An 18943-nucleotide genomic window follows, 5' to 3' on the forward strand; every position below is an offset into this window, starting at 1 on the left:
CTGATATAGCTGTCTCCTGAGGGGCTCTGCCAGTGCTTGGCAAATACAGAAGTGGATGCTCACAATCATCCATTGGATGGAGCACAGGGTCCCCAATGAAGGAGCTAGAGAAAGTACCCAAGGAACTGAAGGGGTCTGAAGCTCCATAGGAGGAGCATCAATATGAACTAGTCAGTACCCACGGAGCTCCTTGGAACTAAACCACCAATCAAAGAAAGCTCATGGTGGAACTTGTGGCTCTAGCTGTATATGTAGCCGAAGATGGCCTAGTTGGTCATCAATGGGAGGAGAGGCCCTTGGTCCTGTGAAGGTTCTATGCCCCAGTATAGGGAATGCCAGGACCAGGAATGGGAGTGGGTGGATTATGGAAGAGGAGGAGGGGGGAGGGGGGAGGGGATAAGCCAGGGGGTCTTCGGAGGAGAAACTAGAAAAGGGGATAACATTTGAAATATAAATAAAGAAAATTTCTAATAATAATAAAAAAAAGATCTTTCCATATCTTTTAGAGAAATTTGAATGACCCAAGTGCTAGACAAAAAGAGAACACATTTTGTAAGGTTTAATAGTGTCATTGAGATTGTGTGAGAAAATAAGAAAAAAAAAACTTAAAAATTTAAATGAGTAATCCAGTGTCAGTCATGGGCTTCTGTTAAAGTTCTGCGTGTATACTTTACAGAGCTGATTTAAGAACAAGCACTTTTGATTACTAGGGAAGGGAAGGATGAAGGAAGTTGGAAACGAGAGGAGGAGTAGTCAGTGGAGGAGGAGATTCTAGACAGCACAATGTTTATAGTGTTTCTCGTGCCCTTGAGGGATGGAGTCACGAGATAAAACGCATCTTCACCTGGGCACATAGAGATCACACAAGATGAAGCCTGAGAGATGTGGGATTCTGTATAGAATTTCTACGCTTACAGTAACATTTAAATGATAATAACATTTGAAATGCATATTGAAGTTCCATTTTCTCTCTTCCTTTTCACATCAGCAGACCAATTTTCTTTTTTTCCCCTCTAAATCTAATAGCATTTAAAAGAAAAACATAGTATCATTTTTCATAGATTAGTTCATCAAGATCTTACAAGTGCCTGCTAGGTCCTGAGTTTGTATGAAGGCTAGAAGGACAGGTTATAACAAAGTTCTTAATTCAACTTGTTTATTAGTCTGCTGAGGCTGCCAAGCAAGATTCCACAGTGGAATTCTATTTCCTCACTGAATTAGAAATACACGTTCAGAATCCATTTCTTGTTGGACCGCTCTTTCTGGCGTAGCAATGTGCCTGGTACTTCACCATCTCTTATGTGCACACCGGACCACATGAAGGCCCACACTTAGACAGTCAACTTAACCTTTATAGACCCTGTAGATCCTGCCTCTAAATCACACAGATGCTTCAGCTCACACATTTAAGGAGACACAATTAGATCCACAACACAGTGTTCACATGTTAGTTCATATTTGGGAACTGTGGTCTAGCTTGTACAGAATGTCAGATATTGAACTTCCTCTCTATTGAATTTCGCCTTGGCTTCAATCTTGGCAACAACTTGGTAATGTGAGCTGACATTTCGAACAAACCGTCTTTTGAATCTCAGGCTTAGATTATTTCATTCCTTGCCCGTGGTTATGTTCACTAGCAAATAAACAGCAGCAGTATTTTCTCATTGGGCGTCCAGTGCTGTTTCCTGTACACCGCAGCGCACCACAGTGTGTGCTCTTATTCTGCTGCTTCTGCTAACGAGAAGGAAATGCAGTGTGGATGGCAGACGTCTGAACATTTGGATGATTGAGCATGGCCATCTCCTTTGGTCCAAGGCAAACATTCATCTTGGAATGAAACTGACAGATAACCCCACTAAGATAAACCCACTAACTCACCTTAGGGGACATTTCTGCTACTTGTTAATGATCACCTAAATTTGTTCCTCACATTTTATTTTAGAATCTGAGGACCTTGGAAAAGTTTGAGGGTGCTTTTGCTGCTCTGTCCCTGAGCTTGAAACCTAGTGACTGAGGCTGTCAGCCAGGCCTGTGGAGGCTCTGTGAGGAGGCAGTCCCTGTACAGCAATTTCACACTGGATACAGTGCATACAACACGTGGCAGGCCAGGGAAGGCAGAGGAGAGAAATGAAAGCCAGTCCTTGAAGCAGTTCACAAAGATGCTGCTGCCTGGAGGTGTACAGATGTCACATGAGAGAAATCAGATGTAGGAGAGACAGCCCTGCAATATCCCTAATAGGCAAACCCACGGAAACAGAACCGGAGACCAGGGTGGAGTAAGGAGACTGGGTCACTCTTAATGGATGCTAGGAGACATTTTGCTAGAATACAAAAAGCACATTTATACACACAAACTGAAATGGTCATTGTGTATGTTGGTGAATACAAACTTAATCTCTCAGCAGCTTCTTCAGCCAAGTCAAGGAATCACTTGAGCTATATGTGAATATTTTTCCAAAGGGGAAATGTCATATTAAAAATAAGCTCATTTCATTTATAAAAATCAACAACCGCTGGCAACTCAGTACTAAAATGTATTAAACATATTAAAATGTCTCTGTCTACCTATGGGGAGAGGGATGGCTTCCCCCAGAAATCAAGATGAACTGTGTACCCTCCCCCACAGAATTTCTTGCCTTAAGAAATGGTATAGCTTCAAGCAAGGGGAAGTGACCTGGCAAGGACAGATATGCAAAGGCTGGCCATTGTGCTCCCGTAAAGTAAAACAGACCAATTTGCATGAATAACCGAAAGGTGAAAGGTCTTGTAAGGGATTCAATAGTTATACACTGGGGTATCCCAGAGCTTTGGTACAAATATTCAAAATCTGGGCTTAAGAAGCAATGGAATAGACTGGTTGAGAATCATTTTCAGAATATTCTCTCTGCAGAAATATGTGAATGCATACCCATTTTAAAGTGAGAAAAAAACATTCTTGAAAAAAAATGCATAGTAGTAGCTAGAAATGCTGTGTGTTGCATAAACATTGTTAAGTGTCTTGCAATCATGAAGCTATTAGGGTGATTTGATTTTTACAGTGGAATTCAGGCTGGGGATGTAGCTAGGTAGTAGAGGATTTGTGTGTGTGTGTGTGTATGTGTGTGTGTGTGTGTGTGTGTGTGTGTGTGTGTATTTTGGTGGGGGTGTAATGGGGGATACAATTAGTTTGTGTTGAAAAACTATAAAGTAATAAAAGTATGCCCATGGCATAAACCTGAGAACTGATTTCCCTTTTTTCTATGCTACAACCCAACAGCACTTATGCATAGTTTAATAGCAAGGCATATTACATCTTATTTTACACTGACTGATTAATAGCTGAACAGATCAGTGGAAAGGCTTTGACTCCCGCTGAGCTCACAGAGTTTGATGGAAACCGCAGGAGAGGGCTTGCTCCTGACTTCAGCCCAGGCCACCGCTGGGTCCCCAGTGTGTGCCCGCCTGCTGTGCTTTTCAGTCATCTGGAGTGTGCCTTGGGTAGTGTGGCCTTCCTTCTACCTCAAGGGTACTGGGGAGCTTTGTGGTAGTACAAAGGAAGCTAGGAATGTCTCCTTCCCCCAAGAATGAGCAGTTCGTTATATTCTCAAAGTCCCATTTTCAGACTGTTCTCCGTAAAGGGACATCTGAGAGACTCCTTATCTTTTATCCTCAGTGTAACGGAAAAATACTAGCCCGAGGAAGTGGGCCGTGAAAAGCTGTCAGAGCCTGCCTACCTTTGGCTTTGATAATGACTCTAGAACCTCTCCTCAACCCTACTGAGATCTGACTCAACGTGGGGCGAAGCCAGAAATACCAGGGTGTCTCAGGAAAATAACAGAACAGCCCGAGAAAGGCAGAGAGGGGGGAGGGAAGCCTGTGAGTCGGAGCGGGGTGGGTGGGGGCAGCAAGAGGCATAGCCAGCTTAGGCAAAAGGGCCATAAAAACCATGTCTCCCTCAGAAAGTGTAGATGGCTAGATGGAGAAGGGCCCTTGCTTGTCTCTACACGTGGGCGGGGTGGGTATCTCGAGGATAGGAAAAGCAGAGGACACTTAGTGATATGCAAACTTCCCTCCGCCTCTGCCTGTGGGCTTATTAGCAGCCAGGCAAATCGGTGTGCAAAGAATAGCTTTGCTGGATAACAGCTGGGGAAATGGCAAATTATGCAATTTTGCAGGCGCACACAGACCCGCAGTTGCACTGAAATCAAATTAGATGAGGCACGGGGCTAGGCAGTGCCAGCTTCAGGGCTGAGGGCACCCCCTTGCCTAGCTGTTCAGGTCGGCTCTGTTCTGAGCTGGGGAGGCCTCTATTCGTGGTCTGTCTACCAGCCCACAGGTCTGTGCTGCACGTCCCAAGCCCCCAAGCCCACGGTGGTGTTTACTCGCCTGTGTGGTATGAAGAGGACGCTTTAACTCTCCACCTTCCTCCTCCAGCATGCGGTATTGATTTTCCACCGTGATACAGAAAGGCCTTTCTTCTAAGTACCTTTGGAGGCAGACTTGGCTGTAGAGCCAGCTTTGTGAGTGAGGGCCTCTATTCAGGGAACACAGAAGGGCTTTCTCCTTTGCAAGTTGTGTTTGTGCAATACACTAGTCATAACAAGTTCCTGTTTGACTCTTAAGTTGTTCGTGAAAAATCCAACCAACAGATTGAAGCTGTTTGTTGCATCACCCGATCAGTCTAAACAAGTCCCGTAATTAGAGTGGCTAATTAATACCTATGTCTATTGTGCATCTGAGCTGACAGTCTGAAGGTGTTGCCAGTTCAGAAGTGTAGAAATAATTACTCTCTAAAACTGGGCAAGGAGGCGGCTTTCCATGGGATTTCACGTTGAATATGCAAATGTTCTCTCATTTTGAAATGTGACTTGTGAAAAATTAGGAGCATTTGAAAATTCTCCAGCCTGGAACTGATTTCATATGGAGTTTATGGAGACCTGGCTCCTGCCTCGAAGCCGTAAAAGGCTTACCAGCAGCAAGGTAAAGGAAAAAGAAAATTAACAAAGCCATCCCTTGCTCCAAAGCAGCTTAGTCTATCATATGCTGAACTTGTAGTCTTGATAAAGCTCGGAATCGGTGTTTCATTACTTTGGATTCAAGTACCTAAGTTCCCTATCATTTAAAAAAGTAAGCATAAATTCTGTTACCTGGATTTCAAACTGTCTTTTTACATTACATACAGCCAATACCTCCAAGTTCAAATGTGAGGTGACAATATACTTTTATATCTGTAAATACCATAATATATAGTACTGAGATATAAAAGAAATTTCAGAGGGCCAGTGTGAAGAAAGCTATGACAAAGGGAAGGGAAACTGATTTATAGTCATTGATTCATTTGGGATCAATTGTCTGAGAAGTCACTGAAGGACTGCATGTATAATGAATGATACTCAAGGCAATTTTAAACTGAGAAAGTCTGTCCTTAATCAGTTACTGATAGCATCTAGCTCCTGAGTATATAGGGCCTCTGATTTACTTGGGGTGATACTAGTTACTGTATTTTGTAAAGAAAAAAAAAGTTAGGTTCCATTTTGGTGATGGCAAGCTTTAGACAGTGGGCAGAAGAGAGCTCAGAGGGAAGGAAGGGACTCGAGCCTGGAAGGCTCAATCTCTACAGCAGGTAGAGCAGGCTAACAGGTCTGTGAGCAAAGACAGCTGTATATAGATGGAGCATGCAAGAGGACAATCATTTTGAAGAGGATAGTGTGACACCTGAGATGACATCATTATTTGAAGTCACAAGTGCAGTTGACAACAGCCCATCTATCTCCTGGCTTACAAGAGAGTATGGCCGTAGGAGCTCAATGAGTGGAGAGGGTCAGGAGACTCCTTCCTCCTGACTCCAAGGGTCTGCTGTTGCTGTTAAGTTTTGTAACTTCAGCAAGATCAGGAGCGGGTGCAGCCTCTCTGGCTTACCTACAGAGCTGTTTGCTGTGCAGGGGAAGGAAGCATTCAGCAGACAGGCTTTCTGCTGCTCCAGACTACCTTTTAGAAGAGGGGGCGTGGTGGCGCACGCCTTTAATCCCAGCACTCGGGAGGCAGAGGCAGGCGGATTTCTGAGTTCCAGGCCAGTCTGGTCTACAAAGTGAGTTCCAGGACAGCCAGGGCTACACAGAGAAACCCTGTCTCGAAAAACAAAAACAAAAACAAACAAAAAACAAAAAAAGAAGAGGGTGGGGTTTGAGTCTGTCAGGGAGTCTTTGTAGTGGAGAGACACAGCATTGAGAAAAATGAGAATAGGTTTCCAAACTGGTTAATGTGAAGCATGACTTAATCTTCTGCCCCAAGAAACAGAGACAATAGAGGGGTGACAGTGCTGGTGACATTGCTGGTTGTGGTGGTGGGACAGATAGTCAAGTGGGAAAAGAAAAATTACAATTTAAAATGGGTTATATGTTTGTTACAATATTAAAGGGCAAAGCCATATGTGGCATAAGAGGGTTGAGAACTAGGTCATTTCAGATAGGAGGAAAGGTCATAGCGATTGCAGAGAAGCCTGGCAGAAGGTAGGAAGTCAGGGAGAGTGTTAGCCATCTGAGGCACCAGCCAAGAGTGGAAACAGCAGTATTTCCTAGGGGGAGCCACTGGACTTTCCAAACGTGGTGCTGATGCTGATTGTCCAAACACCTCTGAAAGGAATGGTGAAAGGCAAACCGTTCACCCCCCTCAATGATTCTGTCATCACGAAAAAGAAAACTCAAGGAAGACGCCCAAATAGAAGAGCCCATGAGGGGCTGGAGAGATGGCTCAGTGGTTAAGGGCACTGACTGCTCTTCTAGAGGCCCTGAGTTCAATTCCTAGCAACCACATGGTGGCTTACAACCATCTGTAATGGGATCCGATACCCTCTTCTGGTGTGTCTGAAGACAGCTACAGTGTAGTCACATACATGAAATAAATAAATAAATCTTCAAAACAAAACCCAACAAACAAACAAAAAAGAAAAACAAAAGGAAGCTGTAGTAACTAAAGAGAAGTCAGTGCTGAGGGCCATAGAGCACGTGGAAACTAATTTGGGCCTCAGAGGAGAAGTGGGGGGTGAACCCAGATATGAACATTTCCAGACAGTGTAACTGAAGCAGTAGGGATACCATTAATAGGCCTGAGAGATATAGGAGGAGAAACTGACATGTCAGACAAAATAATATTACAGTCTGCAGATGATTTGGGATAAATGTGCCAGTTAAATGTCTTTCCTGATGACTGTCTTTATGGAACATGCCTAAGACAGAGCCAAGCCTGGGGACATTAGTATCCCATGTAAGTACCAGTTTGTACATCTTAGCATCCTCTGGTTTGGTGGTTAAAAGACTCACTTTGGTTCTCGTTGGGCCCAATTTCACCCTTTGTTAGCACTGGAGATGTTACTGAGGTTCTCTGTGCCTTGGTTTCTACATTTGTAAGCTGGAATTGTTTCGGGATTCTTTCTTAACCAGGTTAGTATGAATGGAAGGCTCAACCAGGTTGCTATTGGACTGCTGGGATCTGCTAATGGAAGTGAATTTTCTCCTCTGGTTAGACCTCATGGCTGTGGCTATCAGGGGATCTTTCTTGCCTACCTATCTGGAACCACACAGGGAAGCTCTCATTCTGCCAGCAGGGGTTGAGTCCATTCTGAGAGAGGGGAAGCAATCCTAAATTTTCTTTGTCTTCAGAGCTGCTTTTCTTCTCTCCCCCTCCCTTCTGTGTCTGAGGAGACTGGGAAGTGACCTCCAGTTTTTACTGACACTTAACTCTGAAATGTGCTTCTCTGAGTTAGATTTACAAGTGCAACATAAATTAAGATTGGCTTTATACCTCTCCAGAAAGAACATTTAGTCCTTAATCAGAAAAAAAAATCGATTTCCATCCAAGTGTAAGGTAAGGCTGCATGGGTAGGAGATAGTGACTCTGGACTAGGAGCAGGGCAAGCAGGCGTCCAGATGGACTGTGGTATTATTTATGAGGCCTAGGGAAGAAAAAATGTAATCTTATCTCAACAAGAAAACACCACGAATAATGTTTCTTTGTCTCATTCTATTAAGCCAATTTTCATTTTCATTCATTCATTCATTCATTCATGTTCAACAAATCCTGTTACCTATGAAAACAGTAGGTAATTCATAAGCACTAGGAGCACAGTAGTGAACACAGTTGTCAAAAATTCTTGGCATTTATGGAACATGGAATATAGTAGACTTAGATGTTCAAACACCTGTTAAATGAATGCATGGCTATGTGAACAAGGAACATGAGTGAACCAAAGCAGCCTTGATGAACTGGGAACAGTGTAGATGAACTGGGAACAGTGTATTTTGTGTTGTATAGGCTAAGTACTTGGAAGTATTTGTGTAGGGTTAAAAATGGCAGGCTGTTACTTGGAGAATGAGAAGACTTTAGAGGAATAGGAACTAGATGTGTGAGCTCCAGGGAGACAGACTAATGTAGGATTTATACCAGTCTTTGGGGGAAAGTGGACCACTGCAGGACTGTTAAAAAGGACAGTTAACAATGGGGCTTGAATGCCTTTCTTTCTTTGGGAACAATAGGCCAATTCCTTGGCCTTGTGATGGCTAATTTTCATTGTCAACTTGCCTGGATTTAAAGTTACCTAGAAGGCACACATCTTGCAGAGAGATTTAACTGAGGGAAAATTCCCTCTGACAGTGGCTGGCACCATCTCATGAGCCAGGTTTCCAGACAGAGGGAAACGGGGGGGGGGGGGGGGGGGGAGGAAGTGGGGGGGGGGAGGAGAAAGTTGACAACATTGACCACTGTGGAACTAGAGGAAGAAATGCCCTAAGATGAATCTAGCATGTGCTAGACATTTGCGAAGAGTCAGATATGGGCTATGGAGCTTTGCATGTACAGTCAGATGTTGGATGTGGAGCTCTGCACAGACACGGCCATGTGGCTCTCTCCATAGCACTCATGTGCAACAAGCACACTTATTAAATCATATGACACCTGGTTGGCTCAGACCTTGCGGAGGTTTGTCTGGGGACAAACACAATTTCAACTATTGCTAGGAAGCATAAGCTACTTCCTTTCCACTGAGAAATTATTGTGCCTATAGGAGTTACCCAATCTGGGAGCCTTGGAAAAAAAATCTCTGATCATTTCTTTTTTATTTTCCTCATTCTCCCTCCCTCCCTCCCTCCCTCTCTCTTTATTCTTTCTTTTTTTTTTTAACGTAGGAGTGCTCTGACTACATGTATACCTACAAGTCAGAAGACAGCATCAGACCCCTTTATAGATGGTTGTGAGCCTCCATGTGGTCGCTGAGAATTGAACTCAGGACCTCTGGACGAGAAGCCAGTGCTCTTAACTGCTGAGCTGTCTTTCCAGCCCCTTATGTTTTTTTCTTTTATTGTTTATGTTTTTGAGGCATGGCTTCAAGTAGCTCAGGCCGAATGGGGGTGATCCAGCACGATTAAGATGATTATCTTTATATCTGTTCTGTTAGTTAGCATCTACCTGGATTTATCCAATGTCTTTCTGAGAATTTTATCTTGATGCTGCTGTTTGGAGCCAGCTGATGGTGACTTTCCTGATCTTAGGCAGGATTGTTAACTGACTCAGAACACCAGAGCGGGGACATTCAGTGTCAAAGTTGGAGACTTGGTGCATGTCTGATGTTGAAGCTGATATGAGTTCATTTTGCATCACTTGGGTCAGGTAAGGGTTTTCTGTTATTTAGAACATTCCCAAGGAACTGGGAGACGAGGGAGGCTATGATCAGGAGCCCTCATCACTTCATCTACATTTGGGATCTATGAGATACCAGTGAAAAATTGTATTCCAGACCACGATCTCTACGATTTTACATTTATCTAACTGGTAATCAATATATTTGGACATATTAAAGAGACGAAGACTTTTATCACAAGCACATACATTCCACAATTTAGAGCAACAGTAACAGAGATGGTAATGAGGAGAATAGACTTTGTTAAACTTCTGATTTTTTTTCCCCATTTAGATCTGTGTGAGATACTTCAACTAAAGCACTCACACAAAGCAAATGGCTCAAAAGAACACAATCTCAGAATCAGGCAGACTTGATTTTGTGTTAGAGTCCATTCAAGCCATTTATATAAGCCAGGACAAGGTTTTCTCTCTGTGTAAGCTTGTCTACTCATTAATGAAGTGGGGACAGCAAGACTACTTATCCCACTCAGCTGTCAAAATGCCTGCTACTTGGGAGACACTCGTGGATACTCTAGATTAGTCTATTTAACATCTCGTCCAAGCTCCATGTGTCTAACCTCCTGACTGCAGAGGTTAGCAAGCTAAAAAGGAGCATTTATCAAACTCTCTTGCAGCGTAGCTTCTGGATATTATGTAGGTTCCATCAAGTGGATGTGCTCAAGTGAAATGACTGTGGACCAGTGTTAAGAGGAGAGAGCTATTGGCACTGAGCAAAGAGACCGTTTGCAGACACAGCTACAGTGGACACAATGTGAGTGCTGTCATCAGCTGCCCGAGAAAGTGGCTTTCTGCAGTCTCATCTACTGCTGTATTGTATTGTACTGTGACAAAGATTGTGCAGTTCTGGGGGCCAATGCTCATTCTGGAAGCTTAGTTGAAACCTTGTTCTTTCAGTATATCCACCAACCTTGCAAAACATCCAATATCTGCTATAAATCACTCTATGCATAAATTCACAATGTTAGTTCCTATCTAAAAGCACAACTGAAACAAAACCCAATAAACAACCACAGGTCCTTCTCAGTAGATTCTCATAAACACTGACATTGGACTAGATTCTAGGAACATCAGGAGGGACCAGGGCATAGTCCCTGTCTTTGTGGAGCTTAATGTTTTATGGAGGAAACACATTTGAATGTGGATATCTATTAAAATGATCACAGAGCCATATGTTGTCATTAAAGTGCTTTCTGGAATGGAAGGATGGAATAAATAGCAACTACTCTGAAAGCTGGGGATGGCTTCAGTGTGGAGACGTTTTATGGAGTCACAAGCGCTAGTGGGAGGTCATGAGACCGATAATAAGGGAGGAGAGGAATCAGGCAAAGGCATTTATAATCAAGAGCTCAGCATATGTGAAGGCAAAGAGAAGGAAATACTCTCCCATGTCAAGAAGTGTGAGAGGCTTGGTGGAGCTGGGGTGTAGAACGTGGAGGGATGGTAATGGGAGGAGAAACACGTGAAGAGTCAGACGCTGACCAGATTGTGTAGAACTGTGTGTGCCTAATTAGGGAGTTTAAATGTTACCACCCAGTGATGGTGTACCAGCAGGGATTTTGAAAGCAAGGCAATGAAAATAAACAACTTTCTTTTTGTTCAGTGGAACATTGGCATCCCTGGGAGAATAAAGTGGAGGATAAAGGTCTTCAGAAAGAAAGATGCTCTTAGAGATGAGAGAATGCTAGACACGGTGACAGAGGTCTGCAACCCCAGCATCCCTGTAGTGAGGCTCGAGGCTATCCTATAAAAATCAGCCTAGGCTACATATTGGAACTGTATATCAAAAGAAAAGGGGGTCATAAGAACGGGGGTGTTGGTAATAGAGAGGAGGTGCAGAATTTAGAACATATTTTCTGACAAAAATATTTTAAAACAATTTGCAGGATGGGAGACCAATTGGATTGGAAGGAATGCAAGGAATCTAGCCAGAATCTAGGCTGCATTTATGGAGTTATCTCCATATTGAGAACAGTTCCTAGCACATAGTAGGTGGTCAGTACATGCTTAAGTGAATGGGGTTGGTGGTGATGCCATGAACTTACACAGGTTTGTAAATTCAGCTAGGAGGCACGTTTCACTGTTTCCATGCCTGCTGGTGAAGTCTGTGGGCGAAGACCAGGGTAGAGATTTAGGGGAGCCAAGAAGGAACTCAGTAGCTGTCAGAGCCTAGGCAGTGCTTAGATTTCATCTAGTCTTGTAGAAAAGAGGTTATCTTGCAAAGCAGTGACCTCTACATGATTGCTAAAGGTCTGTATGCCTGATTTGTATGGAGGAGAAACTATTTCACAGGGTCTTGATGTACCTTGTGAAGCTAACGACAAAGACTAGCTTAATCAATAGAGAGGAGTAAAAAACTAAGTAGCTATGTTGGAGCACTCGGTGGACAGAGTAAAGGGCTTTTGGAAAGCTTACTAACCTCCACAGACAATCCTGAGTCACTTAAGAGAGGCATATTGGCTAAATTCTATTATTAAGAACTTAGAATTTTTAATTCTTCCTATATGTGACCATTGCAACAAGCCCAGATGACACTGCCTTGTCCAATCAGCTCAGCCACTTTTTAATGCAGTGCAGACTATTGTTCTTCCTCATATGTGAGAAAACCAAGACAGAGAGGGTATAGTTCAAGATTAATCACGTGGCAAGTGCCAGAGATGAGATTTGATTTAGGTCTGTCTGATCCAGGGTCTGGGCTATTCCTAAGCTTTTCAAAACATGTTCCTGAAGACAATGGCTCTCCCATGTTCATCTATGCTATTAACTCGTATTGTGAGAACCAAGATGCAAGCATCTGTTGTCTGCCAACCCCTTGAGGTACCCCATTCTGGTTTCTGATCACATTCTGTATGTTGGAGTCCTTCTCTCCACATTCTCCAGAAGGCTCTCCCCTCTACAGATCATCCTTCCCTTAGTGAACCATTAGCATTCTGGTCCTATCTCGAGTGAATGGTGCAATGTTGGCAGTGTTGGATCCGTCAAAAAGGTCACTATCTGCATAGTGTGCTGACCTTAGCCACATCTGAGGATAAGTCCATTTTTAGAAGACTAGTAGTGAGTTTGAGGTCCTTGCTTATTTAGTTGTTAAGAATAAGCCAATCAGCTGAATGGAGCCACACAGTACAGGGATTTAGAACAGAGAACTCAGACCATCAGTGGAGCCAATTTCCAGTGACTTTGAAGTGGGTTATTTAAGTTTCATTCACATTCTTTTCTTTTGACCCCTCACTTTTTAGTGTATATGTGTTCTGTTGCCCCTCCAGTATGTGTGTGTGAGTGTATGTGTGTGTGCGTGCACGTGCAGAGCATGTGTGTTTATAGTCCAAAGGCTGGACTTTGTTTATGCACACGTGTGCTTTATCTACCTGAGGGCCACAGGACAAGTCTTGGAAGTGAGTTCTTTCCATTCTTTATGCACGTTTTGGTGATTGAACTCAAGTTGTCAGGCTTGGTGGCAAGCTCCTGCACCTGCTGAGGAGGCTGGAGGGATCTCCACTTTTTTTTTTGTTTGTTTTGGAGACAGAGCCTCTCACCTGTGTCTCACCTAGGAGTTATCAATCAGTCTAGGCTGGCTGGCAAGCACAGGGATTACAAGTTCATAAGGCACAACTGAATTTCCAATGGGTGCAGGAAGTCTTCATGCTTATATGCTGAACAGTACACTAAAGAAGCCATCTCCCCAGCCCCTCCTCTCAGTTTTAAACACAGGACTGAATACATGGTCTTGGCAGGAAGGACATTAAAAACAAGAAATACTTTCAGTGCCAGAAGAGAGTCTCTGCTCTTTCATTATCTTATTCATTCTGGGGAATGGGAGGAACGATTTCCTTCCCTAAGATGGCATTATTTGTGCTTCCATACCTTCTAGTCTAGTCATATGGACCAGAGGACATTTTTGCCCCCAAGAGGACATTGGTAATGTCCGGAGACACTTTGGGTTGTCAACAACTGTAAGGGTACTTCCGGAATCCAGTGAGTAGAAGGTCAGCACCAACTATTCTATAGTCTGCAGGGCAGCCCCTCCATGAGGAATCACTGTAGTGGTGTTGAGAAATCTGGCCATCGAAGAAAATACAGCTGGAATAAAGCTGGAGGGAGAAAAGGAGAGGCAGAATGAAGGAGAGGCTGTCTTTCCCTTTGGAAGTGTAACCCAGGTTCACCAGGCAGAACATTTAAAGGGTTCTCAGGGGAACACAAACAGCCTGGGTCAGCCAGCAGAGCAGATGGCCCATGGAATCCTTCTGTCTCTTCTTTTCCTCTACACAGTTGTTGAGGGATGGTGGCCTGTGTCTGGCAGCTGGCTGCCATTTATCCTCTTTGTTACGGAACATCACCCGAGGACTCTTTGTGGTCAGCGTGATCTGAAGTGTAATCAAGGCTAACCATTTTTCCTGAACCAAATATTGATGCTGAATCAAGCCTGAGTATATTTACACTGGCAGGAGGCACTGAGACTCTGAAAGTGGGACAGATCTGGAGCTCTGGTGTGATGTCACCAGGGAAGCTAGGACAACAAAACCCTGGACATGTGCATATGAGATCTAGGTTCAAATTCCATCTCCACTGATGACTGTCTGCCCAGTGCCAAGGTATCCTTGAGCCTCAGCTTCTTCATTTGGAAAATAGATTAGAGATACCCTGATTGATTGGCAAAGGCTTAATGTTTTATTGTTACTGTTTTTAAAAGCAAAAAATATTATGAAATTGGGTTGTTAGAGAGGGGAAGGACCTTGAAGAGTTGGGGGGGGCTGCAAAGAATATAATCAATATATACTGAAATGAATAATTTAAGTAATTATTATAATAAAGTAAATGCTTTGTCATTGCTAATGCAGCTAGCCACCATTTTGGGAGGTGGAGGTGAAGTTATTAAGGACTGAAGCTAGGGGCTTTGGATATGTTAGGCTAGGCAAGCCTGCTAACACGAAGTTACACGCTCTCTCTCTTTTTCCTTTTTATTTTTTTGTGATGGTCTCAGTTACCCAGGTTGTCCTTGAACCTCCTGTGTAGCTGAGGCAAACCTTGACCTTACTGCTCTCCTGCTTTAGCTTTCTGAGTAGCTGGGATTACAGGCCTGAGCCACCAGGTTGCAGCTCAGACAATAATGTAACGCAGGACATTAATTAAGCAATGACATTGAGCCTTTCAGGTGTGTGTATAAAATAAGGCTCAGCTTTCTATGTTGAAATTTACCCAACAGTAGTCAGTGTTCGGCCACTCCAAGATCCCAGGGGCTGCTTTGTCCACTTATAGCATCTATGTCAAAGAGAAGCCATGCTAATCGGCTGATCCTTGGGGTGAGAGTGTCCTTAGAAGGGTAGTTCACACGGCAGAGCGCTGGCTCTGTAAGACTGGAATTGGGATCTCCAGCACACCTGTAACAGAAATGTGTGTTGTTCCATAGCTGGGGAGCTGTGTGTTGTCATTCCATAGCTGGGGGCTGGGGGAGGGGCAGAAACATGAGAATTCCTTCCTAGCCAGCGTTGAGAGATCCTGTCAAACACACAAAACAAGCAAACAAACAAATAGGGAGATTGGTTACATTTTCTGCCCCTTCCCCATTCCCCCAAAAGGATACAGTGCAAAAGTTATTTGTATAAGTACACTTATTATATAGAAATCCATAGTCCTGATTAGGGATATTTCCGCTCAGTTTTGATAAACAGAACTTTTAATTTTTTTCTCAGGTTTTATTTTCAGTAAAATAAATCCCCCAACCAGCCTTCACTTCCAACAGAATGTGTCATCGCCAGGAGGAGAGCCATTTCAGGTAGAAAGCACTGGGAAGGTACTATAATTCACTCATGACTTACCTATCAGACAGAAAGTCTTGAGAAATGTAAATTGCTTTAGGTTCTTACTGGGCAGCGCTGCTGGACTATTTTATGTGCCAGACATGCTATAAATATTGATTGAAGGAAAGGAAGAGGGGCCCATGTGACATGCACAGAGATTGGTTATCACAGTTCCTGTGGGATTTGTCGATGATGTGGGTTTTCGGGAATATTAGAAAAAAATGTGCTTGGGTTGTGCAGAAGGCAGGAGAGAGGAATGAGCATCCAGGGGCTTCACAGATACCTCTGCTCTTTTGGCAAAAAGCGGATACCAAAGGAACATCAGTTCTCCTTACTCTTACATTGAACACAGTTATGTCAAAATGGTGGCAGAAAGTGACAGAGATAAGACCCAAAGCTATATGTAAGGAGGGGAATCGAATGCTATGGGGTGCCCCACTTCAAATTCCATTTAAAAAATATATTTTAAGCACCTTTCAAAGCCTAATAGGCTTACACATCCATAGCTTATGTTAACCCCCTGCCCCTCATGTTCCCCACAGGACTGCACCCACACCCACTTAACCCTTTAACTCCAAGAATTCCTCCCTGCCCTGTTCACACCACAATGGTCAGTATTCTACCTCCCTACCTTCATTGTACCTATAGTCTACTCTCCCCTATCCTGAAATGCAGACCTCTGCCAATGCCTCATGTCTACTACCCTAGCTTCTGTAAGTATTCCACATCAAACACACAAATAAAAGTTGTAACCTAGGGCCCAAGACAGAATATACAACATTTGTCAACGTATACTTCTTACTCAGGTTGCAAGGTCACAGATTCCCACGTGGTGGCTTCTTCACGCATGCGCATTTTATTTGGCTAAGCTTTCCCTGGTCCCTTTCCCCCATCCCCACTTAAATCCATGAGCAGCCTTTGCCTCCAATATTCTTCTTTACTTTCATCTCACCTATATCCTTCCATCCTTCCATCCCTCCTCCTTAATGCAACCTCTTGCCAATGTTCCATTTACATTTCAGCTTTTGCATTGTGCTCCAGGTTAAAACACAAACAAAAGATTTGATGCTAGGGCCTGAGAAGATGTGCAAGTGTCTATGTAGTAAATATAAAGGCCTTTGGGATATGTCCAGGAGTGGTACTGTTCGGTCATATGGAACATCTATTTTTTCCTTGAATTTTAAAAATGACACTTATTCATTTATTGTATGGGCATGAGTGCTTTTGCATCATATGCATTGCACCATACACCTGCGTGATGCCTGTGGAGGCCAGAAGAGGACACCGTATCCCCTGGAACTGTAGTTTACAGGCTTATGTTCCATGCAAATCGCCATGGGAGTGCTGGCCCTCTACAAGGGTAGCAAGTGCTCTCTGTCCATGAGCCAGCTCTCCAGTACCTGATTTCTAGCTTATGGGAGACCTCCAGAAAGATTCCCAAAGTGTCTGCACCAGTTTACACTCCTACCAACTGTGTCTAAAGATTCCCTCCCCCGCCACCCTTGGCTGCAGTTATTGTTATTTATATTCCTGATTATGGCCATTCTGACTGGGTCAGAGATGGACTCTTAAATAGTTGTATCTTAAGTTGTATGGTAACTAAGGTCATGGGTTATTACGTGAAAAACCTTAGTGTCAGGCATGGGGGGAGGTTACCTCTCTCCAGGTTATTGACCAGGGAGCCCCAGAGGCACCCAAACCAACACAAGACGTTGTCATTCTTGGTTTCCCACTCTAACTACATGGCAAGAGCCTCTTGCTAAAGACACTGTCTGCTTGCTTGCAGGATACGGAGAAGCCAGTCTTGAATTTTCCAGGGAGCCTTCCCCGTTGGCTAGCCTTCGTAAAGCTGCAAGGTGCTTTGCAGCCTACTTGGGGAGGAAAGATGTCAGTGGCCTTTCCCAGCACTGGACCTAAAATACTGACCTGTCAGGCGAGACATGTCCAGTGGTGCAATAACGGAACAGCTTCTAGGCTAACCAGCTGTTCTCCTGACTGAATTTAGTCTTGCTCCACAGGAGGGAATTCATCTGGTCCTATAGGCACGGCCAGAGGCTAGACTTCATGGCTAGGGAAAGTCTTTAGAGCTAGGGGAGACTCTACAGATGCTGTTTTTCTAAATGGTCTGCAGTTAGCAATTGCATTCTAAATATTTATGTTTATATCCATAGCCCTATGCCTACTTATCCTCTTTGTTACAGAACATTACCCGAGGACTCTATGTGGTCAGCGTGATCTGATGTATAATCAAGGCTAACCATTTTTCCTGAACCAAATATTGATACTGAATCAAGCCTGAGTATATTTACACTGGCAGGAGGCACTGAGACTCTGAAAGTGGGACAGGTCTGGAGCTCTGGAGTTATATCACCAGGGAAGCTAGGACAACAGAACCCTGGACATGTGCATCTGAGATCTAGGTTTAAATCCCATCTCCCCTGATACGTCGTATTGTTGTGGGTGGTTAGTGTAGAGGCTCACTGCTTCTCAAAGTGCTGAAAAGAAGTGAGAGCTCATCCTGGATGGGACATCTCTACCACACTCACCCTTCCAGGGCTCAGGAAACATCTGGGAAGAGGGGTAGAAAGAACGTAAGAGTCAGAGGGTAGAGAGTGTGATGGTGAGTTTTATGTCAATGTGACACAAGATACAGTCACTGGAAAGGAGGGGACCCCAACTGAGAAAATGCCTCCGTAATACCTGGCTGAAGGTCATTTTCTTAAATAGTGATTGATGGGGGAGGGTCCAGCCCATTGTGGGTGGTGCCATCTCTGGACTGGTGGTTTTGGGTGCTCTAAGAAAGTAGACTGAAGAAGCCATGGAGAACAAGCCAGTAGGCAGCACCTTCCATGGCCTCTGCTTCAGCTCCTGCCTCCATGTTCCTGTCCAGTTAGTGTTTCTGTCCTGCCTTTCTTTGATGTTGAATGGTGATATGCAAGTGTAAGCCAAATAAACCCTTTCCTTTCCAAGTTGCTTTGGTCATGGTGTTTTATCACAGCAATAGAAACCCTGTCTAAGATGGGATGAAAGGCTGTGCAATGCTGTCCTCTGGACATGACACGACTTTCACACACATGAACCCACAACAGTCTGCACAAGATCGGGCCAATTAAAAATTCCACCATGGAAGGCAGTGGGCCTTCTGAAGCCTGTACCTGAGGAGCTATTGGAAACTGATGGCTTTGGGGTGGGAGAGAAGAGTCCCTGGTAGATTGTCCATGTCCCAGTGGATGACCCCACACCCATGGCCATATGGGCAGCACTAATCAGACTCAGTAAGTTAGTAAGAGAAAGGAAGCAAGCAAGCAAGTGAGAAAAGTAAATAGATTCAAAGGAGCCCAGGAGGTCTGAGGGGGTGGGGAAGTGGAGGAGGGTGGATATGATCACTACACATTGTCTACATGCATGAAGCTGTCAAAGAATAAGCCAAAATTATTGTCAAAAAGACCCATTCCTCATTGAGATAAGTCTAGCCTTCT

General features: G+C 43.9%; 1 long non-coding RNA gene across 1 annotated transcript in view; it reads left to right on the forward strand.

The window, feature by feature from the left end:
• LOC110310135 overlaps positions 1-18431 on the forward strand; it is a 65676-nt gene extending 47245 nt beyond the window's left edge. Inside the window, exon 3 of the long non-coding RNA XR_002379808.1 lies at positions 17636-18431. This is a non-coding gene — a long non-coding RNA (uncharacterized LOC110310135). The remainder of the gene's footprint in view (positions 1-17635) is intronic.
• The last annotated feature ends 512 nt before the right edge of the window (positions 18432-18943 follow it).

Source organism: Mus caroli, chromosome 15, assembly GCF_900094665.2.
Source record: "Mus caroli chromosome 15, CAROLI_EIJ_v1.1, whole genome shotgun sequence".
Classification (NCBI taxonomy): domain Eukaryota; kingdom Metazoa; phylum Chordata; class Mammalia; order Rodentia; family Muridae; genus Mus; species Mus caroli.